The sequence below is a fragment of the Carlito syrichta genome, unplaced genomic scaffold (assembly GCF_000164805.1).
Source record: "Carlito syrichta isolate Samal-C Ts95f unplaced genomic scaffold, Tarsius_syrichta-2.0.1 Scaffold305689, whole genome shotgun sequence".
NCBI classification, from domain to species: domain Eukaryota; kingdom Metazoa; phylum Chordata; class Mammalia; order Primates; family Tarsiidae; genus Carlito; species Carlito syrichta.
In genome coordinates this window covers 535,050-559,463 of record NW_007249785.1, presented here as the reverse complement: position 1 = coordinate 559,463, position 24,414 = coordinate 535,050, and the positions used below count along the sequence as shown (strand labels likewise).

The window sequence follows — 24,414 nt, the reverse complement described above, 5'->3', positions numbered from 1 at the left end:
GAGCTAAGAAAGTTGGTCTCACGGAGGTGGAGAGTAGAATGGTGGTTCCCAGAGGTGGGGAAGGGTAGTGGGGAGAGGGGAATGAAGAAGTTTGTACGTGGGTACAAAAACACAGATGGAAGGAGTAAGTTCTAGTGTTCAACAGCACACTAGGGTGACTAGAGTTAATAATAATTTATTGTATGTTTCAAAATAGCTGTAAGATTTAGAATGTTACCAATACAAAGAAATAGTAAGTGCTTGAAGTGATGAATATTCTAACTACCCTGATTTGATCATTACACATTGTATGTATACATCGAAATATCACATGTACCCCCACAAATATTTACAACTACTATATATTTAAAACAAAAAGTATATAAGAAAGAGGTGCAGGCTGGGCTTGGTGGCTCAGTCTGTCATCCCAGCACTTTGGGAGGCCGAGGCAAATGGATTGCCTGAGCCCACAGGTTTGAGACCAGCTGGGACAACTTGGTGAGACCTCATCTCTACAATAAATAAAAAATTAGCTGGGCAAGGTAGCACGTGCCTGTAGTTCCAACTACTCGGAAGGTTGAGGCCAAAGGATCACTGGAGCCCAGCAGGTCGACGCTGTGGTAGCCGTGAGCGTGTGCCACTGCACTCTAGTCTGGGCGATGGAGTGAGACTCCAGCTCAAAAAAGTAATTAATTTTTAAAAATAAAAAAAGAGGTGCCACCTCATGGGCACTTCCCAGTCCAGGGTACTGTGATTAAAGGTCCCTAACACAGACTCTGAGATCCTCCAACCTATCTAGTAAAATTATGCCTAAAACCCATAATTAGAGCTCTCTCCTTTCACTGCCAATTCCATGAGGCTGGTCAGTCCTGGGTAAGGCTGGATGAGCCTGGCTGAGGCCAGGTGGGGCTGGAGCCAATATTATTCTGAGTTGTTGGCACTCTTTTCCACCCCAGTACAGATGAAGGCTCTCAGAATCAACTGTGATGGGTTTGGTGTGGAAATGACGGAAGTAATGATGAGCAGACAACTTTCTAATATGACACACAATTGATTCTATTGATGATCTAGACTTTCAGAGCTCTTGCTCTGTGATCCCATCAAACCTATTTGGGTTCCGTCTTTGGAAATTAGCGAGTGGCTTCTTTAAGGTACTCACCCCTCCCTGTCACCTAAGACCTAGGAAGCGGGGTGTTTTCTGCATGGATCCTATGTAGAAACAAGGGCTGTAAGCTATCAAATGATTAACTCAAATCCTCTCTCTGAAGGTGACACAGTAGGAAACCTGGTGCTAGATCTGAGTGTCCACCAAAGCTCATGTGCTGGAAACGTACTCCCCAGTGCAACAGTGCTAAGAAGGAGGACCCTTTAGAAGGTGATTAGGTCATGAGGGCTCTGCTCTCATAAACAGATTATTGCGGGAGTCCGTTCCTAGTAAAACGGCGACTCCAGCCCCCTTCCTCTCTGGCACATGCGCGCTCTCTTACCGTTCCATATTCTGCCATGAAATGATGACTAAGAAGGTCTTCGCCAGACGCCAGCCCCTTGACCTTGGACTTCCCAGCCTCCAGAACCATAAGCCAAATAAATCTGTTCCTTATAAACTACCCGGCCTCAAGTATTTCATTATAGCAGTAGACTAAGACACCTGGTGTGTTTTGATGTGATCTGTTAGGTCCTTAGAAATTCTCCTTCCAAAATACCTCTACCTGGCACTTAAAATTTCACCATTAGAGAGTCCTTAAAATTATTCAATAGGCCTCTAGAAAAATACAAATCTCTCCCAACTCAGGGTAGGATGTAGGGGATTTGAGTGGTATTACACAAGAACAAGCCAGTGGTAGCCCTGGAATTTCTATACCAAGAGTTTAGGGATACTAATCCCTAAGAAGAGGATTGGAGGTGAGGAAGTAGAGAGAGTTAGTGAATATATGGTTTGTAATTTTATACATTTGGGGAAGCTTTGGCCAAGCGACTGATAGAGATTTGGGATGCTTAAGACTCCACCCATAAGCCGTAAGTCTGACCCCACCACTGCAACAAGAGAAACAAGCTGAGTGCAAAGATAACCTGGAATCAGACACACAAATCCTGGACTTAGAAGAGTACATCAAATTCAGCTCCCTCCCTCTTTAGCCACTTTGTCAGAAGCAGGTAAACAAACCAAGGCTGAAATAAGGAATATCCACAAGGGGTCTTGGGTGTCCCTGGAATTCTCAGCAGGATCCCCTTCCGGGGGGAGCCTGAGGAAGGTGTGCAGACCCTTGGGCCATGAATGGCTGGAGAAGGGCACAGTAAATTGTGGGCTGTATTATCCAGTCATATGAAGCATTCTCACTGCTTCTTGTCACATGATCTCTTTTTCTCCCCTCCTCCTCTGGTCGTTCTCTTCCCTTCCCCTCCCTTTGCTCTGTTTTGATTTGGTTAAAATAGATGCAAACTCTGGTCTTTTCTATTTTTAATACCCAGCCATTACATAATCCACATCGCAATTGCTGACTTGGAAAACCATTGGCAACAGTAGAAAATCCCCAGAGTTTTAAACAGGAAAAGGATTATTACAGCACAAAAGCCTCTGGCAGTTTTACTGACTGGTAAACCGTTGGTGATCGTCACTTGCCAGTGGAAGTCACATGGGCCCTGGGAAACACTCCCTCTACCTCGGGGAAAGCAGGCTGGGGGAAGGGACGAAATGCAGCCTCAGCTGGGAAGAGGAGGCAGGGGGCGGGGTGGTTTGCTGGGAGCTTGGGAGTAGGGCTCCGGCATGAAGCTGTTCCAGTCAAAAGTGCTGAAGGAGTGAGCTTCAATTTACCCGGGGACACTCTCACTGTTTTTATTTCTTGCCAGGAAATGAGTGAAGTCTCCAGCAGCCCAGGCCTTTCTCTCCTCCATTTCCAGGCCTCCCTACTGCTTCCAACACATTCCTGCAAGAACCTGAGGGAGGGTGGACTACCCCAGTTAAAGAAGCAATTTTAGAAGACACAGGAGCAGGGAAGGCTGCTTGTTAATCACCAAGACCTGACCCACTCCACTGCACAGCTTTCCAGACATTAGGCAAGAACCCTAGCATTTAATTCTTCAATAAAACGATCCAATAAAAATATGAGAACTACATTAAAAATATAGTGGTTTGGTTCACAATCAAATACAAATTAACTCTCTCACTGAGCAAGATTCTGTGTGTGGGAGGGTGGGCCGTGCAGAAGGTGTAACTGGGGACAGGGACTGCTTTTCCTGACTTGGCCCACAGCCCTAATCTCAACACCAGGCAAAGAGTGGGTCCAGTCCGAATAACGATGTGACGATTCATTCAGTAACAATGTAAGCTGAAGGCCACACACTGGACTTGGGGATGTAAAGGTGGGGAAGAATCACTGCCTTCATAAAACTGCCAGGACATTAATCAAAATTATCACATACACATATCATTACAAACACAATGAAGGGTTATAAGGGGAAAGTATAGGGCACTAGGGACATTTAGAACGGGGGACTCCCTGGGCTTGAAGGGACCTAGACTATGACCCTAAGAACCTGGGGGTTCTTTTACTTCAGTACCCCTTTTTCCTCCCCTCCTTCCTGGCTTCCTGTAATTAATATTTACTTGGGTTTTTCTACGTGGATGATAATGTTAGGCTCTTTAAATATATCGTCTCATGGTTCTTTTCTTTTTCACAATTTTCCTTTTTATTATCACAGTAATAAATCACGAAATTGGTTGACTTCTAAACATCTTACATATAATTCACCTGCCATAAAATTCACCATGTAAAGGATACAATACAGTGGGGTCTCATGATTCTTATAACAAACTCACAGCTAGCATTTAAAGACAGAAAAATCTGTTGAGAAAGGCTGAGCCTCACATTGTATTGAGAACTATATACAATGTATAGCCCTGATTAGTTAAGACTCTTCTGTCTGCAGGTGAAAAAATTCCAAACTGAACTTTCAAGACAAAATAAAAAAGGAAATAAAAAATGACATGTCCAGGGTTAGACTAGCTTAAGGTATGGTTAAATCCAGGTGCTAAAAAGATGCCATTTGGTCTCCATCTGTTTTCATCTGTGTTGGTTTCATTGTCAGGTAGCATTCCCATTGGGGTGGCAAGATGGCCCCCGGCAGCATGAGGCTTACATTTTACAGGCTTGGCAACCCAGCTGGAAAAGAAATAACAGTTTATTTTCTTAATGGTTCCAGCAAAAATGCAGAGAGCCCTAGCTGGGCTCGGTGGCGCAGCCTGTAATTCCGCGCCTTTGGGAGGCCGAGGTGAGTGGATTGCCTGAGCCCGTGGATTCGAGACCCGCCTGGGCAACTTGGCGAGACCTCATCTCTACAATAAATCAAAAATGAGCCAGGCATGGTAGCGCACGCCTGTAGTTCCAGCTACTTGGAAGGCTGAGGTGGAAGGATCGCCGGAGCCCAGCAGGTTCGAGGCTGCGGTGGCCGGGAGCGGCCACTACACTCCAGTCTGGGCGACAGAGTGAGACTCCAACTCAAAAAAAAAAAAAAAATTCCAGAGAGCCCTGATTGGCCTAGATTTGGAACCCTGCCCATGCCAATTGCTGTTCTCTAAATGGCATAATCATGTGTCCACTAAGGGATGGACTTACCCGCTGGAACCAGGTTAAGAGAACAAGGAAGACGCTGATCCCCAAAAGGAAAATCAAAGTGCTCTTACCTAAAAAGGGAGACCACATGCAGGGCCCACTGGTTTCTACTGTCCTCAAAGTCTGGAAAGACAGTGGATGTTAAGATTATAAAAACAAGTTCTTCATCAAGCAGGTCCTCCTCCCTAAGGAATGAGAAAGAGAGCTTATTCAGTGTGGCACTGGCTGGATTTGCCCTTGTCCTACCCAGCTGTTCAGAGACCTTCGCCTGTTGCTCTAGGACACTCAACGGAGTCTTAATATCCGCTCAGGTCCTTGCTCAGAGCAGTCCTTAAGTCCCAAGACTTTGTGCAAGACTTTGCCCACCCCTTTGGCCCCTAAATGATGTATCCTATGTAGCGATGGTGTGGCGAGGGAGGCTGCAGCTGTCTGACTCTTAAGCATCCTCAGGGTCTGTGTAACTCATGGGGAGCGGGGGAAGAATATGACAAAGTCCCTTGTCGGAAAGTTTTGCCTCCCTTTTGGAGTCTGAACTGAAATGAGCAGAAAGAAGAGTGACATGATAGTTCCTGAAGCATCCACAGAGCAAGATCTTGGGGACCTGTTAAACCCTATAGGAGTTATACAGCACAAAAGCAATCAGATGTTACCTATAGCCATCCTGTCGGGGGCATGTTTTAAAAAGTGCTTGGAGCCGGGCTCGGTGGCTCAGCCTGTAATCCCGTGCCTTCGGGAGGTTGAGGTGAGTGGATTGCCTGAGCCCGCAGGTTCGAGACCCGCCTGGGCAGCGAGACCTCATCTCTACAATAAATCAAAAAAATCAGCCGGGCGTGGTAGCGCATGCTTGTAATTCCAGCTACTTGGAAGGCTGAGGCGGAAGGATCGCCGGAGCCCAGCAGGTCGAGGCTGCGGTGGCCGGGAGTGGCCGCTGCACTCCAGTCTGGGCGACAGAGTGAGACTCCGACTCAAAAAAATTTAAAAAAATAAAATAAAAAGTGCTTGGATCCCCATATCTCCAGTTCTGCAAATCCCAGCAGCTAATGCTCTTAATAGTTCCTTTGGCTCTGACTCAATTCTTGCCGTACTTTTGAGCTCACTCACATCTCACCTCTTGAGGCTGGTCTGATCTCTTCCTTCTGCTTTAAGCTGTCCCAGAGGTAGGACTTAGTTCCCTATTTCCATGCTTTACCAAAAAGAAAAGATACACAGACACAAACTCACTCAAAACACTGTGTCCATCAGACTTTCCTGAAGGTATGAAGAGACAGAAGTTTTATTACCATACTGCTTCTCACAGTGTGTGTGTGTGTGGGGGGGCAATCTCACCTCTCTCAGGAAACTAAATCCCCCTTCAGAAAAACTTATCTCCATCGCCCTTCCTCTGACCTCTGATGGCCCACAGCTGGAGTCAGCCCCACTATGAACCATCACTCTAGGCTCCATCCTTGATCAGCACTGAGGAACAAAAAGAAGTTTCTGTTTATATTCTTTTGAAAACAGGTTTTCACTCCGTTGCCCAGGTTGGAATGCAGTGACACAATCATAGCTCACTGCAGCTTCAAACTCCTGGGATCAAGCGATCCTCCTACTTCAGCCTCCTGAGTAGCTGGGACTACCGGCGTATACTACCACAGCTGGCTAATTTTTACAAGTTTTTTGTAGAGATGGAATTCTCACTGTGTCACCCAGGCAGGTCTTGAACTCCTGGCCTCAAGTGATCCTGCTGTCTTGGTCTCCCAAAGTTCTGGGATTACAGGCATGAGCCACCACACCAGGCACAAAAAGAAGTTTTGAACTCGCACTCTCTCACCACTACCATCCTACAGTGGTAAAAGGAATAGAATGATTTTTTCCCCTATGAATGTGAAGTATGCCACTTCTCTTTAGAAGAACCAGACACAGTCAGTTTTAGCTTTATTTTATTTTATTTTATTTTTGAGTTGGAGTCTCACTCCATCGCCCAGACTGGAGTGCAGTGGCCACTCCCGGCCACCGCAGCCTCGACCTGCTGGGCTCCGGCGATCCTTCCACCTCAGCCTTCCAAGTAGCTGGAACTACAGGCGTGCACTGCCATGCCCGGCTAAGTTTTAGCTTTAAATAAACCATAATATAAATTCTCTAGATCAGAGAAAAGCCTAGTTAACAAGTCTGAAACAAATCCCATACCCCCATTGGGAGTCTACTAACACTGAGAATGTGATTAAGGAAAACAATGCTTCTGTCCGTAAGGCCTCACCTGCCTGTAAAGACAAGGGGGCCGATGTCCCTGTGCCACCTTAGGATGGCATTCCTGCTTCTCCAGACTGGAACTTCGGAGCCTCAAGTGCCAGGAAACAAGCAAACTAGAGTGAGCTTCAAGTACTCCTTTCACTTACACTGGTTGGGGCCTGAGACCAAGATTAAAGCCAGCTGGGAGGCCTCTTCAAAAAAGAGGCAAGGGTAATGCAAGCAGTGGGTTTCCTTCCTAGACATAGGCCAACCCTAAGCCTTAATTAATTTCCTGGACCACTCAGGTTCCGCTTCCCTTTTGAAGGGGATGGAGCAAGCAAGGCTTCCCATGCAGAGGCCCCAGGCCCTCCAACGGCATCAAAGGCAGGGGCAGAGAGGCTCCACAAGGCTGTCAATATAAAAAAAAAAAAAAATAGACAAATCTTGGGAAAGAAGAATCCTGAGCTTTGAATTCCTTTGTTCATCACACCAAAAAGTGCAACTGCAGGCACCATGGCCTGGAAGCCTTCCTTAGGAAACCTTTTAGTTCTTGGAAAGAGAAGGTTAGTAAGGGATCCCTAAACTCTTCCCAGGGGCTAAAACGGATAACACCAGATAAAACTAACACAGAGAGGAGGAAAATAACGAGTAAGAAGGGAAATAAATATTTTACCTTACATGATAGAAAGGCAAAAATTAATATTCATTAATGTCATACTTAGAAAAACACAGCCTTGGCTGCGTGTGGTAGCTCACACCTATAATTCCAGCACTTTAGGAAGCCAAGGTATGAAAGAGGATTGCTTGAGCCCAGGAATTCTAGACCAGCTTGGGCAACAGAGTAAGACCTTGTCTCTATAAAAAAAATTTTTTTTTAATTACCTATAAAAAAAGAAATTAAAAAATTAGCCAGAAATGGTGGCGCATAGTCACAGCTACTAGGGAGACTGAGGTGGGAGGATTGCCTGAACTCAGGAAGTCAAGGCTGCAGTGCGCCATGATCTGTGCTACTGTGCTTCAGCCAGGTGACAGAGTGAGAATCTAACTCAAAACAATCAAGCAAAAAACCCAGCTTTAAATATTTTAACTAAAGGCACCCACAAATAAAATTCAGAACAGGATATATGCATTCTAGATCAAATAATTAGAAACATTTTAGGCTGGGCTCGATGGCTCATGCCTATAATCCCAACACTTTGGGAGACCGAGGTGAGAGGATTGCCTGAGTGCACAGGTTCAATATCAGCCTGGGCAACTTGGCGAGACCTCTTCTCTACAACAAATCAAAAACTTAGCCAGGCACAGTGGCAGGTGCCTATAGCTCCAGCTACTTGGAAGGCAGAGACGGAAGGATCACCTGAGTCCAGCATGTCGAAGCTGCAGTGGCCATGAGCATGCCACTGCACTCCAGCCTGGGCAACAGAGTGAGACTCCAAAAAAAAAAAAAAGAAAGAAAATAAAAAGAAATATTTTTTTCAAAATGGGAATGTTATATTCATATTGTTCTGCACTCACTTTTTAAATTGATACAGTGACCTAATTCAGCACTTCAATGTTTTATCAGCCACACAGTATTTCACAGCATTCCTAACTCAGATATTTACCACTGCAATGGACATCCTTGTTTAGAGATTTCAGTGCTAAAGGGTAAGCATTTCTTCAGATGAAATTCTAGTTTGCTTTGCTGTGACTTGCCTATGTGTATTATTTGCCCATTTTCTATTAGATTTGTTGTCTTTTTCTTATCGATTTGTAGAAACAATCTATAGATAATAGCTATTAATCCATTGTCTATTCCATATATTGCAAAAATTTTCTGTAAGCCTATTGGTTGTCTTCTAACTTTTTTTATATTGGTTTTTGCCAAATAGAAGTTTCTCATTTTTATGTTACCAAACTCATTACAAACTATTTAGAAAAATACTGAGATGGGAGCAGTACTCCACAAGCTCTGAGTCGCACAGCCTCTTCTGCTTAGTTTCCTGTGGTGAAATGGCTGGTTAAGGCAATAATTTTCTGAACTGTTCACATCTGGTTTTATAGCCAGGATGGTGTTGAAAACAGATCAAGTTAAGAAGGCACAAAGAGAATTGTGAATATTTTAATTGTTTGTTTGAGCTACTTGGAGGTTTCTTTTCAAATGTCTGGGATCACAGACTAGCAACGCTGAAGGAATCCTGAACCAATGAAAATCCAAAAACATCTTTATGAACAATGATCTGAGTATTTCCAGACACTTTCAAACTATGTGGGCTTTAGGGCATTATATGCTGTCACCGTGAAAGAACAATTGAACACACCCCAGGAAAAATAAATTTCAGGTCCCACAGGAATAAAATGACTCGAGTCCATTGACTCCTAGAGTTTTAATCAAGAAACCTTTTAAGAAGTTTTCATTCAGCCTCTCACAGATGATTAGCGCTGACCTAATCCCACAAGAGTTAAAAAAAAAAAAATCCTACTGGCCAAATGGGACTTTGCCTGCAAGAGGGCTGTGAGTTTTTCCCCCCAAGAGTGTTTGGCCTCTGTCCTTGCAAAGAAGGCCCAGGGTTTCAAGGAGATCAGCTTACTTGGCCAGAACGCCCATGCCCCCACAGCCCCTGTCCTGACGAAGACTCCACACCATCTACGCAGACAGTGCAGAAAGCAAGCCTGGCCACCTTCCCTCTAAGCTGAAACTTGATACTACTTCAGGAACTTGCTTTCTGGGCAATGAAAGTCCTGTCATAAAATCTTTCTCCAGTACTAGCAGTACTAGAAAGAGAAATAGACATTCTTTGTCAATACTACTTCAAAGCCATTATTCCTACAATCTTGCAAAAAAATTCTTCCTTTGCTGGGGCTCATACCAACTACTCTCCTCCTCATTGCTATCATCTGCTGATTTTCTGGGCATCAAGAATTCTGGGCCAGGTGTGGTGGTGGCTCACGCCTATAATCCCAGCACTTTGGGAGGCCAAGACAGGAAGATTGCTTGAGCCTAGGAGTTCAAGACCAGCCCAGGCAACGTAGCGAGGACTCATCTCTATGAAAAATCAAAAATTAGCTGGGTGTGATGGCACATGCCTGTAGTCCCAGTTACTTGGGAGGGTAAGGCAGGAGGATCACCACACCCAAGAATTTGAGGCTGCCACTGCATTCTTGCTTGAGCAACAGGGTGAGAACCTGACTTAAAAAAAAAGAAAAGAAAAAAGAAATTTTGGCCTCTGGGTCACAGTCCACAGTCCACCTCTGGGTCACAGTCCTCCTCAGGTTAGACCCTTTGTTTAGTCATGACCTCCCATATTTCTACCTCTCCTTATCTTTACTTCTATGGCTTTTGTTCTTCAACTTTACTAGCATTTCCAGACCCTTGCAACTCTTCTCATCATTCTGCCACCTATCTGCACTCTCCTGGGTTCACTTCTTTCTCTAGCTAGCTAGAGGACAAGCACTCTCCTATCAATATCCTAGACTCCATTATTCCATGTCTTCCATTTGCCCTACAAAACACAGCTGCTATTTGAGTACTAATGTTCTCCTCTGCTTTAACCCCAAGTTGTTTTGTGCTGCTAAAGCAATCATTAAGTCATGAGGGCTGCTTCCTCCATAAACTCATCATTTCCAATATTAGCTGAGACTTCAGCACTGCTCAGTTTATCCTCCTACATGTTCTCAGATTGCTGCCACTGGTACAGGAGCTTTTAATAACCATACCACTCTCAGGCCAGGATGGTGGCTCTAGCCTATAATCCCAGCACTTTGGGAGGCTGGGGCTGGAGGACTGCTTGACCCCTGAAGTTCAAGACCAGCCTGACCAACATAGCAAGACCCTGTCTCTAAAAAATATAAATTAAAAAAAAATTTTTTTGAGTTGGAGTTTCACCCTGTCTCCCAGGTTGCAGTGCAGTGGCATACTCACGGCCACCCCAGAGTCAACCTGCTCAGCCTTCCAAGTCCAAGGAGCTGGAACTACAGGCGCGTGCTACCACGCCCGGCTAATTTTTGATTTATTGTAGAGACATGGTCTCGCCAAGTTGCCCAAGCTGGTCTTGAACCTGCAGGCTCAGGCAATCCACTCGCCTCGGCCTCCCGAAGTGCTGGGATTGCAGGCTGAGCTGCTGAGCCGGCCCAATAAAAAAAATTTTAAGTACACAGTAGAGTGTTGACAAAAGGTGAGAAAGCAATAAATGGTGGTGGTGGTAATGATGTTAATCTCAGTGATAGCCTTGTCCCTTGTTCAAGTTTAATCTCTCCACCAGTACTCAGGATACAGTATTATCTTCTCCCCAGAGGCCTTATCAACAATTTTTATTTCTCTTTCGGATCTTCAAACTTTTCCCTCTAGCTCTTTCCCCACAACATGCCTGGGTTTCAAAAAATTAAATGAACCCTTTCTACATTCCATGTCCTTTTACTTAACTCGCTTTACTTCACAGACAAGCTTCTTGAGAAGAATGGCCTCCCTGACTGGGTCCATATCCTTGCTTCTTATTCACTAGCTGCAGTGTAAGTAAAACAGAGTGATCTGCTCTTACTTAACAAAGGTTCTGCTCTTTGGAAAATTGCTTTAGCGATTAGCAAAGAAGCATAATGAAAGGAAATACACTGTGCTGCTATTAATTCAGAGTTTTAACAATAAAAATAATTTTTAATAATATGAATGAGGTTATATTTTCCTTTGTTTTAACACTATCCCTGACCACAGTAGAAGCAAGTTTGCTTAAAGTATTCTTTAAAACAAACAAATCTGTTTTCATAAAATCTTCCCCCTTTTTTGGAGTTGAAGTCTCACTCTGTCACCCAGGCTAGAGGGCAGTGGCACACTCATGGCCACCCCAGCTGGGCTCGGGTGATCCTTCCACCTCAGCCTTCCAAATAGCTGGAACTACAGGTGCCCGCTACCATGCCTGGCTACTTTCTTATTTTTTGCAGAGTCAAGGCCTCACCAAGTTGCATGGGCTAGTCTCGAACCTGTGGGCTCAGGCAATCCACTTGCCTCAGCCTCCCAAAGTGCTGGGATTACAGGCTAAACCACCGAGCCCGGCCAATCTTCCCAATTCTCTAGATCAAAAAGCCTGGTGGGCATGATGGCTCCTGCCTGTAAACCCAGCCCTTTGGGAGGCCAAGAGAGGATTGCTTAAGCCCAGGAGTTCAAGTCCAGCTCGGACAACATAGTGAGACCTTGTCTCTACAAAAAAAAAAAAATCAAAACATTAGCCAGGTACAGTGGCGCACACCTGTAGACCCAGCTATTCAAGAGGCTGAAGCATAAGGATTACCTGAGCCCAGGAGGTTGAGGCTACAGTGAACCATGATCATGCCACTACAGTCTAGTCTGGGTGACAGAGTGAGACTCAAATTTAAAACAAAGAACAAAAAACAAACAAAAGCTGGAAACGATCTCTCCTCCCTATGAATTCCCACAGCATTAGTCTCTTTTCTGTGATACCCTATCTATCTATAATTATATACTAAACGTAAGTTCCTCAAAAGCAGACTCAGTCATCACAGAACTCTCTGGAGTTGGTAAATATTTGATAAATAAATGAACTTACAAACACCTATTATAGAAAAGAAAATTCTAATTATAAATCAGTCTAATTGACTTATTAAATTAGGTTCCCTGGAAAACCTCCACTGACATTTTGTTAAATTAGTATTAGTTTTCGTTACATATTAAGTCTAATAAAGTTACATTCTTTATATCCTGTAAATTAGGCTTTTGATCATTTAAATGTGCCTTCTAAAGTCTCAAATATAGCCGGGTCTGGTGGCTCAGCCTGTAATCCCGCGCTTTGGGAGGCTGAGGTGAGTGGATTGCCTGAGCCCGCGGGTTCGAAACCCGAATGGGCAACTTGACGAGACCTCATCTCTACAATAAATAAAAAACTAGTCGGGCGTGGTAGCGCGTGCCTGTAGTTCCAGCTACTTGGAAAGCTGAGGCGGAAGGATCACCGGAGTCCAGCAGGTCGAGGCTGCGGTGGCCAGGAGCAGCCACTGCACTCCAGTCTGGGCGACAGAGTGAGACTCCAACTCAAAAAAATAAATAAATAAAGTCTCAAATACTGAGTCTCATGATACTATGTTATTTTGAGTTCAGTCTGGAAGGGCCAGGATAAGTCAGTGAGGCGGTCTGAAGGGTGTGAACAGCGCATTACTTGGGAAGGAATGCCTTTTTCTCCTCCCTAAACAACAAGTACCCTGGGAAACACTCCTCCAGGAAAGACTGAGATTTTTCTCCCATGCAGTGCCATCTCCCCTCTGCTTCACCTCTTTTCATATGACCTGAATGTCAGCTCCTCATCACAGGCATAGTTTTGCCCCTCGCCAGGCCTCCCTGGGGTTGCTCATTTCTGAAACAAGGAAGTCTGCCTAGAAAATCTCAAACTTTTTTTTCCTGATACTAAAATTCTGTGAATGATTGCACATTACTTACCATTTGAAAATCAGATTTTGTTCTGAAAAGCATATTCAATGCTTAAAGAAACCTGTGGTAAATCCTTTCATTACAGGAATATATTCCATTACTCCTAAACACCCCCCAATGTAACTGTTAGGTCATCTGCATGAGACCAACAAATTCTCCCAGAAAGGAAGGTTGTCGTCAGAATCTTCTTCCACAGTACTAACATTCCTGCCCCCCACAGTCTCTTTAAAGAAGCTGGTGACCCAGTTGGTGGACATTTAAATTGTCTCCAAACCTCCTCCCTGTTTTTTTTGTTTCTGTTTTTTAAGATATGAGGTATAATTCAGGATTAGGTAGATAAGTGGTCATCATACAGGTGAAGTCTGGGCCTCCCGCTAGTTCCCACTTACCCTGGTTTGAGATCTGGTACCCTTGTTGATGTTATATGCCCCCCACCCCTTCCCTGGCAGCATCCCGCTAAGCCTTCCCTCTTAAGCAACATAGTAAACTTCCAAAAATAAAAAAAAAAAGAAGCTGGTCAGTAATCTTTACCCAGGCAGAATTACAGGCTTCAAGGAAGAGTGCTAAGGGTAAAAAGGTAGCCAGGAATACATGCCAGGAAACACAGGGTAGGCCAGCCAGGTGACAGGCCCCAGTCCCTCTAGAGCCAGAACCAGCACCTCCCAGTTTGCTTTACCCTCGTAGACAGTGTAATCTCCAGCAGGGCTAAAAATCATGAATGGCACATGGCCAGGGGGTAGGTCCAGGTTGGATAAGCAAAGACAGAAATGTGCCGAAGAGGCTTCTGATTTAGAATCCAAGCAGCGAGGAGGAAAGAAGGTGAAGAGCCTCCTACAGAGGACCGATAAAGCAGCTGCCTCTTTGGCTGAGATCTAGCTTGGGAAATCTGCTGCCTCCATGGACCTCCTCAACTGCTCTGAAACTCAGCAGCCTGATCCCTTAGAAGGAGAGATTGTGTGACTGGGAACCGAGTGATTCCAGCTTACTAGTTTTGGAAACACCCCTTTTCTGTGCAATCTCCAGCTCAGAGCAGAAACTTCTCATGGTGCCTTCCTTTCCTCCCTCCCCACTATAAGATCTGAACAAGTAAGTCTTGTCCCTAAACAACCCAGCAAATATAGTGTGAGGCTGTGGGAAGACTATTTTCATACAGCTCTACATGCCTCGGGGAGAAAGATTTTCCTGTCAGCCCTTCACTCACTCACTCACTCTTTTACTTGACCATTGTTTCCTGACTGCCCATTAAGTCCCAAGCAGTGAGGGGCAAGTCTGCCTTGTGGGATTCTTAGCAGACAACTGTCTAACAACTGCAGGAGACCCTCTTTAAAGTTTACCCTGTTGATTCAGAACTTCTCATAGGAAATCACTGCATTCAGTGTTTATGCTATCAGAATGGGTTAGTTAAACATCTTAATCCCGTAAGTATGACCGCCAGTTGGAAAACTGAAGGAACTTAAGAGTCTCTTGATTTTCTACTCATTAAAGCAGATCCCTTAGATCTCTGCCAGCCAGTGAATAAACAAGTGGTGGTACCCATGGGATTCCAAAAATAAACAAACCTAAATGACTTCACCAAAATTTTTTTTCCCTTTAATTCAAACAAACCCTTCCCTTATAGGTATAAGTCAATATGCTTTTACTGTATTGTTTTCAAAGGAATGAAGCCAGAATTCAATAAACTACTAAGCTACCACCAACTCTGTCATAATCAAACTGGACAACCTTTCTTCCAAAACACCTCACAGCTAATTATAAATAGGTTGGAACTTTTTTTTCCTTTTTCCTTTGAATTCAATGGAACATCTAACATTCTCCAGTTTAGGATAATATCAGAGCCTAACAGGGTCAGGGGGACAGGGCACTGACTATAACATGGTGTCTCTTCTGCCTTCCTCTTCCCTGCCCCTAGCTCCAGAATGCAGCTTTTGCTCTAGTCTGCTTCCTCTTTAAAAAATTCATCTCTGGCCAGGTGTGGTGGATCAAGCCTGTAATCCCAGCACTTTGGGAGGCTGAGGCAAGAGGACTGCCTGAGTCTAGGGGTTCAAGACCAGCCTGGACAACTTGGTAAGACCTTATCTCTACGATAAATCAAAAAGTTAGCTGGGTGTGGTGGTGTGTGCCTGTAGTTCCAGCTACTTGGAAGGCTGAGGTGGAAGGATCGCCTGAGCCCAGCAGGTTGAAGCTGCGGTGGTAGTGTAAGCATGCCACTGAACTCCAGCCTGGGCGACAGAGTGAGACTCCAACTTAAAAAAAAGAAAAAATCATCTCTAAGAGACAGAGTGGAGAAATGAGAAACGAACTCTGAGGCTGAAAACCTGAGTCTGAGTCCTAATTTTACTGTCTAATTGAGCTTCAGTGTCCATATAAATGCAAAAAAATGCAAAAAGTAATAATACAAAACCCACAGGATTGTGTTAGCTAAGTCACCATATATAATGGTGCATTGTAAAGTGATTTTTAAATGCTGTTGTGACTGTAATTATTTATTATAATAATTACTGCTCTCTCCTACTTCTCCCAAGCTCTACTCTCAGGTAGAGACCACTGGCACACACTCTTCCTCTAGTGTTTTTCAAGAAGACTTCCAGCAGGAAAGGGAGAACCAAGATAACATCTCCTCCCAAAGCTTGTCAAGGGTACCAAATCTAGAGAGTCTCTATTCCCAACTACTGCCTCTACTTTAGAAGTAATTTTATCTCTCTCTCTCTTTTTTTTTTAAGTTGGGGTTTCGCTCTGTTACCCAGGCTGGAGTGCAGCCACTGCAACCTCAACATCCTGGGTTTAGGCAATCCTTCTGCCTCATCCTCCTGAGTAGCTGGGACTACAGGCGTGCACCACTATACCTGACTAGTTTTTGGGTGTGTGCAGAGACAAGGTCTTGCTATGTTGCCCAGGCTGGTCTCGAATTCCTGGGCTCCAGAGATCCTGCTGGCTCAGCCTCCCAAATAGCTGGGACTACAGGCGTGAGCCACTGCACTCAGCCAGAAGTAATTTTCTCTCTAACTGGAAATCTCCAGGCTATAGAACATTTCCTCTCGGATGTAGCTCTAGCTCTTCAAATTTATCTCCCCCTTCTAGAGGAGTGACTCCCCTTTCCAGTTATGCTCATTTCCATCATAATGGATAATCTTCCAATTTCACAAGGTAGACAAATACCTTGGCATCACCAGTGACTTGTTACTCTGTTCTTTCCCTCTTCCTGCCTGACAGTCTATCAAATCAGTGGTTTTTCCATGAAATGTCTTTGGATTAGTCCATTTCTTTATAATCCCACTGCTCCACCCACCAAAGTTGATACCTTATTATTTCAGGCTGGCACTGCCACTACAACTTACTAACTGGTTTCTCTAATCTCATTTTCTGCTTCATGCATTTCACACACCACACCATACAACCTTCCTGGTCACTGCTTTTATGGGTACCATCTGCTCAAGAGTCTACAATGACCAAGCCCACCAAGGTAAAATAATTCTGTCTGGTTTTGGCCCACCTACCCACCCTCAAATCAGAATCTACTTCCTATTTAAGTGGTTTGTTTTTTTTTCCCAAATCAGAAAAGATAATTCTGTTAACACTGTGCTGTATGATTTTTAAAACAATATACATAGCTATAGCTATATTTAACTAAAAAAGGTTCATATACTATATTCCATGTAAGTAATTATAGACCTATTTATCAATGAGCCATAACTTATTTGACCAATCCCTTATTAATGGCCATTTTGACCGTTTTCCAAATTCTATAGTAAACACTTGCTCTTATAATAAACACCTAGAAATGGAACTGCTGGTTTAAAAGTGTACACTTTAAATTTTGATACATATTGCCAAACTCAACTTCAGAGAGGTTGTATTAACTTATATTCTCAGCAACAAAGTATGAGTTTCTGTTTCCTTAAGCCCCCACCAACAATAAGTAGTTTCATTTTAGTATTTGTCAATCTAACAGTTGAAATGTGAAATCTTATTTCTGTTTGTGTTTTCTGGTTCATAAATAAAACATTTATTCTTTTATGATTCTGGCCCAAATTTTTGGTGGCAATGGCTTTTTTCCTATTGATTTGTAAAAACTTTGTACACGTTAGAGATATGTAAAAAAAAGAACCTTTTTAACCAGTTTGTCATCAACTTTTAATACTATTTATGGTGTTTGTTAACTTTTTTTTTTTAAGCAAATCCAGGATACCTTCCTGTATAGTTTGCCTTTGGCACCACATTAAAAACAAAACAAAACCAATTATTGCCTATCATCTAGTACATTTGTAACTTTAGTTTTTATGTCAGAATTTTTCATCCCTCTAAAAGTACTTTTGCGATATGGTGACAGGCTTTTTCCTTAATGGTTAGCTAATTGTCCTACATCATTTATGCCATCACTATCCTTTCCCACTGAAACTTAGGTGTTTCTGGACTTTCCAAGTTCTGATCCTTGACAAGAATCCTTCTTTCCAGTTGCACTGGTTTTTTTCATTGTCCACAACTGGTTTTATGAAGGGTGCTGCTTTTTATGATTGTCCTAGTCTGAAATATCCTTTTTCCTCCACAGATCCTTCAATGTAGAACCATTATGGGGGCAAGAAGCAAATGCTATTTAAAACAAGAAATGCCCTCAAAGAGGAAAGGTGATAAAGAACAGATGATTCTTTGTATAGCTAAAGAAATGCAGCCGGGCTCGGTGGCTCAGCCTGTAATCCCAGCACTTTGGGAGGCTGAGGTGAGTGAATTGCCTAAGCCCGTGGGTTCGAGACCCGCCTGGGCAACTTAGTGAGACCTCATCTCTACAATAAATCAAAAAATTAGCCGGGCATGGTAGCGAGCGCCTGTAGTTCCAGCTACTTGTAAGGCTGAGGCGAAAGGATCGCCGGAGCCCAGCAGGTCAAGGCTGCGGTGGCCGGGAGCGGCCACTGCACTCCAGTCTGGGCGACAGAGTGAGACTCCAACTCAAAAAAAAAAAAAAAAAAAAAAAAATGCATGAAGTTCTTGATTCAACTGAGCCCCTTGGTGGGCTCTGGATATACAGAAATGAACCCAGAGTTGAGTTTAGGAAAAAGAGACTGTTCAATTGCTTTGCAAAATAGAATGAGAAGTATTTGGAGTTCTTTATTTTTATGTTATCGTCATCATCATCATCATTACTAGTATTATTATTACTATTATTATTATTATTTTGAGTTGGAGTCCTACTCTGCAGTCCAAACTGGAGTGCAGTGGCACACTCACAGCCACCCCAGCGTTGACCAGCTGGGCTCCGGCAATCCTTCAGCCTCAGCCTTCCAAGTAGCCGAACTATAGGTGCATGCTACCATGCCCAGCTAAGTTTTTTTTTGCAGAGACGAGGTCTCGCCAAGTTGTCCAGGCTGGTCTTGAACCCGCAGGCTCACGCAATCCACTCACCTCAACCTCCCAAAGTGCTGGGATTACAGTATTTGGAGTTCCTAACAGCAATATGGTAAGGAGGGTTTACAGAGGAGAGAAAGGTAAGATCATAAGAGACCAAGGCCATATACATGGTGATATGAATAGTAATTGAATACCTAATGGTGAGGTGGGCAAAAATACTTTAAGGAACAGAGCTAGCCAGTATTAGAATTCAATTTGCAGTGGGGCTCGGTGGCTCAGCCTGTAATCCTACGCCTTGGGAGGCTGAGGTGAATGGATTGTCTGAGCCCGCAAGTTCGAGACCCATCTGGGCAACTTGGCGAGACCTCATCTCTACAATAAATAAAAAATTAGTCGGGCATGGTAGCACGTGCCTGTAGTTCCAGTTACTTGGAAGGCTGAGGCAGAAGGATCGCCGGAGCCCAGCAGGTCGAGGCTGCGGTGGCCGGGAGCAGCCACTGCACTCCAGTTTGGGTGACAGAGTAAGACTCCAACTCAAAAAAAAAAAGAATTCAATATGCTAACTTTGCTGCAATGTAAATTCTCTCCATTTATTTAGTTGGGAGTTCCAAATCTTGGTCAATAACAATGGAAACAGACACAGCATGCAGTTAAGACTGTCCATAACCTGAACTATTTTAGTGAAATGCAAGAGTCCAAAATCAGAGTGATCATAAATATATGAGCTACCAGGAATTTGAACACATCTGAAGGAAGGAATCAGACTTTCTACCAGTTACAGAATGATACTGTGAACCAGAATTTTAAGGGGAAAGATGACTCCAGCTAACTAACAGGTTATATTGGGATGCTCAATGCTGAGACCTTTCTAAAAATAACCAATCTTCATGAGGTTCCATGGCGATGTATAGAAACAGTTAGCAGGAGGTGCCAATTATTCTGCTTGCACAACAAACAAGTTCACATACCCCACGCCTTCTCTACTCTGTATGTTCTCAAAGAGGTCTTCTGGCCCCTACTCCACCTAAAAGTGGCCTTGTTCAAGCCTCACATCCCTCTTCCATCAAGTTTTCTCCCAAAGTTTTTTTAATCCTCAGATGCTGAACCTCAAATGAGCCCTTAATGGTTCTTGAATAAGGAAAGAACCACATCCTAAACATCTTACATTACATCCAAAGTCTACTAAATTCCTGATGGGAACATTTTAGAAAATAATGATGTTTAAAAAGCAAGTTGACAGCCGGGCTTGGTGGCTCAGCCTGTAATACCGCGCTTTGGGAGGCTGAGGTGAGTGGACTGCCTGAGCCCGCGGGTTCGAGACCCGCCTGGGCAACTTGGCGAGACCTCATCTCTACAATAAATCAAAAAATTAACCAGGCATGGTGGCAGGCACCTGTAGTTCCAGCTACTTGGAAGGCTGAGGTGGAAGGATCGCCGGAGCCCAGCAGGTCGAGGCTGCAGTGGCCGGGAGCGGCCACTGCACTCCATTCTGGGCGACAGAGTGAAACTCCAACTCAAAAAAATAAAAAAAGAAACTCAGAAGAGAGATAGATCTAAGTGGGCGATAGAGGTATGAGAGTATTTTGGACATATTAGTGATAGCTGAAGTCACAAGTATAGATGATATTACCCAAAGATAGTATACAGAGGGAGTAAAGATGGAAGATAATGACAGAATTTTAGAAGATGGCCTCATTTAGGGAGTCAGGGAAAGATCTAGTAACGGGAAAATAAGTCTTCTGTGGTTATAGCCCCCAACTGATACTCAGCAAACACCTACAAGCTCTATTTAAGACCTCTGTATGCCCATTTCAAGTCCTCTTTCCACCTTCTTATAAGCGAGATCTCGCTCCCTGATCTTCACAATTAAAACCGCAGTCTTTCAGAGGAAGTGGCAGAAATGGACAAGTGTCACAGACCAAGCCCCTAGGGTGGGTTTATAGGTGGAGGATGCTGCTTACCGGATGTCCAAAGACCATCATATCTAAAGGCATGGTCAAAGTTGAGCCTTTCCATTTAGTTTGTTTTATGATTAGCTCAGCCACCTGGGCTGAGGTCAGCTAACCAACAATCTAACTCATGACAATAAAGATACACACATGAGGGTCTCAAAAGGACCTAGTAATTCCTTAAGCAGAGTTTTAGAGATTTCTATCTGGTTATATCTGGTTGCGAATGGAATGCAGAAGTGATGGCTTCCTCTTTGGATACCAGTAATGCTAGCTGTAACTCCTGGTACCTGGGTGCCACCCTGATAGGTTTAAATGGGTAACACTGCCCTGCCCAGAGCATGGGTTTATCTCCATTTAAGGACTGAAAAAAAAATTATTACAGTCTGAACTACCCACAAGATATAAAAAAGGGATTTAGTAAGAAAAGCAGAAAACTTATGTCATGGCTATTCCACAAATATGAGCTTCATCCCATTTAGCACTGATACTAATGTGTAAAGTCAAAATCCTGAATTAGCAATGTGACTGATGCTGAGATGAACAGTCCCAAGCGGAAGGGAGTGGTGCTCAGGAATGCTCTAGAGAAATGCTGCTCCATTCCCCGAGGGAAAGGGTCCCAAAGAAGCCCTCCTTCTTGGCAGGGCTGATGACATCTATGGCCATGACGGCACCACCCCGTTTACCACCTCCTGTTTAGCCCAGCTACTCTGCATGCTCCTGTTTCAATTGGGGCTGGGAAGAGGATCCAAAGTGAGAGAAAGAATGCAGAATCCTTGCCTCTTCCCCATTTTAGAGCTCCACTCCAGATCAGAGCAGGTCTTATGTAGAGACATAGCAAGTAGTCAAAACAAAATGGTGTGATTCCAGCAGAGACCACTGGGCATGTGTCACACAAGAGATTTTCTACACCCAAAGAATTTCTTTCACTGCCTGTCATATTACCATCACCTGGAATTACTCCATTTGATGTCCATTCCTTTGGGACAAAGACTCATACTTTTCCGAAACTATTCTACCAAACATCTGTGAGATTTTAATAAATATTCCTCCATTTAAAAAAAGGTTCTTCAGTAAATAAGTATAGAAAATACTATATTCTCTATTCCCCTTCTGAAGTTTTACGATGCATATTAAAAGCTCTTTTTGAAAGCAGAGGCAGCTGGAGCGATAACATTAAATCCAGGATGGCCTGGGGTGGTGGCTCACACCCATAGACCCAGTACTTTGGAAGGCTGAAGTGGGGGCACTGCTGGAGGACAGGGGTTCAAGACCAACCTGGGCAACCTAGAGACCTCGTCTCTATTACATTTAAAGAAAGAAAGAAAGAAATCCAGGACAACAGCCCAACTAAGCTAAGAGCCTTGTTCTAGGAGGCAGCAGAACAGATCAATATGACATCTAATTCGCAGGCTGAGTTCAAGATGGTCAACATGGGGAGATCTGTGCATGGGCAGGACTCTACCTACTAAAGTCTAGATAAGACTCTAGTAGTATCAGTTAAGCAACCTGACCAAGGAAAGGTTAGAAAGCAAAGGCCATAGCTCCTGGTGAAGAATTGACGGCAGGGCTGTAGTCATGGATAGGTTACGGAATATAGGCAGGGCAACTGGACAAAGCCTGGTCCTCCCTAAAAAAAGAGATGAGATGGAAGGAAAGCAGAGACTGGTAGGCAGAAAGCTGTCATTCAGAGCACAGAGCACATACCCAAGAGTCCCTCCCTGTTTGGAGGCACTAGCTCCAAAACCTTGATGATCAGCAGACCCAGCTTTATCACTAGATCGTGTGTATGTGGATGTTGGGCTCAGGAGACAAAAGGGTATGATGTGTCCAGAAATCTTATGCTGATTCCATGAGGGTAGAAGGTAAAGATCTTGTCAAACTTTGGGCTTTAGGGGGTAGAGGTCTACCTAGGCTAGCCCTCTAGAGAAAGGTGTCAAGAGTTATAATCCAAGAGGCTTGAGTGAAATCAAAACTATGGATCCAAAAGAAAGCGCTCTGGACTTATGGTAAGGATATGGACAGAGCAGAAGTTGAAGCCTAAGGATAAAAGACATCATAAACTCAATTGTGAGGAGCTCAGAAAGGCATTGAGACGAGCTGCCTCTGTAAAAGACACCCTTGGGGGCTGAGCACAGTGGCTCATGCCTGTAATCTCAGCAGTTTGGGAGGTTGAGGCAGGAGGATTACTTGAGCCCAGGAGTTCGAGAATAGCCTGGTCAGCATAGCAGGACCCTGTCTCTTTATTAAAAAAAGACACTCTTAGGGGAGGAAAAGCCACGAGAATTCAAATCATAAAGGCAGTTTGAGAACAAAGATGAATGAAAGAAGATGCCAAGTCAACCAGGAAGGCTTTCTCTTTGAAGGAACTCGGGCCAAAAAAGTTGTATGTCTGAATCACAGGGACTATTCTAGCAACTTCTAGATCAGCTACTTTGGCCCCACCAAGTCAGCAGACAAGGGGGAACTGCACCTTTGCATGGACACCCCAAGTGCTTTGTCACTTCTTTTGATATGGCTTATTTTGTTTTCTGGTAAAGCCCTATCTCAGCACAGCTCATTGGGAAATTGAGACCAGAAGTTGTCTGTGACCAGCAGCCACGGAGGAAGTGCCCTGCCCTTGTTGCCATGGGTGGCCACTTTTGCGCCACTATTTTGCATCATTTCTGGGAAAGTGTGACTCCCCCTTTCTAAGATCTGTGACGGTCTTGTCTGAGGACATCACAGCAAACCACAGACCCAAAGGTCCCGTACTCTTGGTTATATTCCAGTTGTCAGCGGCTCTTCAGACAACACTCTGCCTGCATCCCAACACGCGGGTGGAATCTATTTACCCAGCACCCTGTTGTTCTGGGTCAAGAGCCTCCATAGCCATCACAGCACCCCTAGCTGCTTGTCTTTTCTCAAACAAAACTGTGAAGGAAACAATACTTACTTAGGGACCCAGCTTATCGCTTCAGAACCTTTATCTCAAACTCACAGGTTTCCTTTCTATCCCTACAACTAGGGACACAGTGCCCTCTTCTCTCTACCCCTTCCTCAGTCTAGTTCTCAGAAGTCAATCTCATAAACTCATTCAGGCGTTCACTTATATGACCAAGATGCTTCACAATCAAAATCATTTCTTTTAACAGTCTCAAAGATTTAAATTACAAATCAGAAACAGCAAACAACTAGGGTAAGTCTTTGGGGGGGCAGGACACACTCTCGGTGCTCCTGAAATTAGGCCATTTGACAGAACAACTCTCTTTTTATTCCCTCTCTTTACATCTTCAAGCTGTCGCCTCTGCTAGCCCAGAGGCTAGGATCCTTGGATCGTGCCAGCATCCACTGGTATTTGGTCTCCCTTGGAAAGGCAAAAGAGAGACACCTCTTGTTTCCTTGATAATAATTCAACGTAATAGTCACACAACAGGCACCACCAGCTCTGGTACAAGCAACAAGGACACAACATACCCTCACCTCTGCCCCATCACAGCTAACTTCTTGAGACACATCAACATTGTATGCAGATGATAGGACACCGCCACTGAAGCAGTAAACCAATTACTAGTGGTGTTTTGACACTTGTGGCCTACACTGCAATGAAGACCTAGAGGTAAAGGCTTTTTTTAATCCTCCCCTACAGCCAATTGATATCTTTCCCACATATGTTGTTGCAGCATCTCTATATATAGAATCTAGTAGTCTATAAACAGAATGCTCTGGCTAAACACGTCGCAACAAGCAAGATTGTGAGGTAGAGAAAGACGTCATCTCTTTACCCTTCTTTTCTCCACCTTCCTTTCCTAAATCTCACCAGAGACAGAAAAGTTCTACGAAAACAGCGTGGGTAGCGGGGCTCGGTGGCTCAGCCTGTAATCCCACGCTTTGGGAGGCTGAGGTGAGTGGATTGCCTGAGCCCGCGGGTTTGAGACTG

At 44.1% G+C, this 24,414-nt stretch overlaps 1 long non-coding RNA gene across 1 annotated transcript in view; it reads right to left on the bottom strand.

Moving 5' to 3' along the window:
• Nucleotides 1–3,642: 3,642 nt before the first annotated feature.
• The window catches only part of LOC103264667, a 62,193-nt gene continuing 41,421 nt past the window's right edge, over nt 3,643–24,414 (bottom strand). The window contains exons 2-3 of the long non-coding RNA XR_504585.2: nt 4,661–4,774; nt 3,643–4,139 (exon numbers count right to left, since the gene is read on the bottom strand). This is a non-coding gene — a long non-coding RNA (uncharacterized LOC103264667). The remainder of the gene's footprint in view (nt 4,140–4,660; nt 4,775–24,414) is intronic.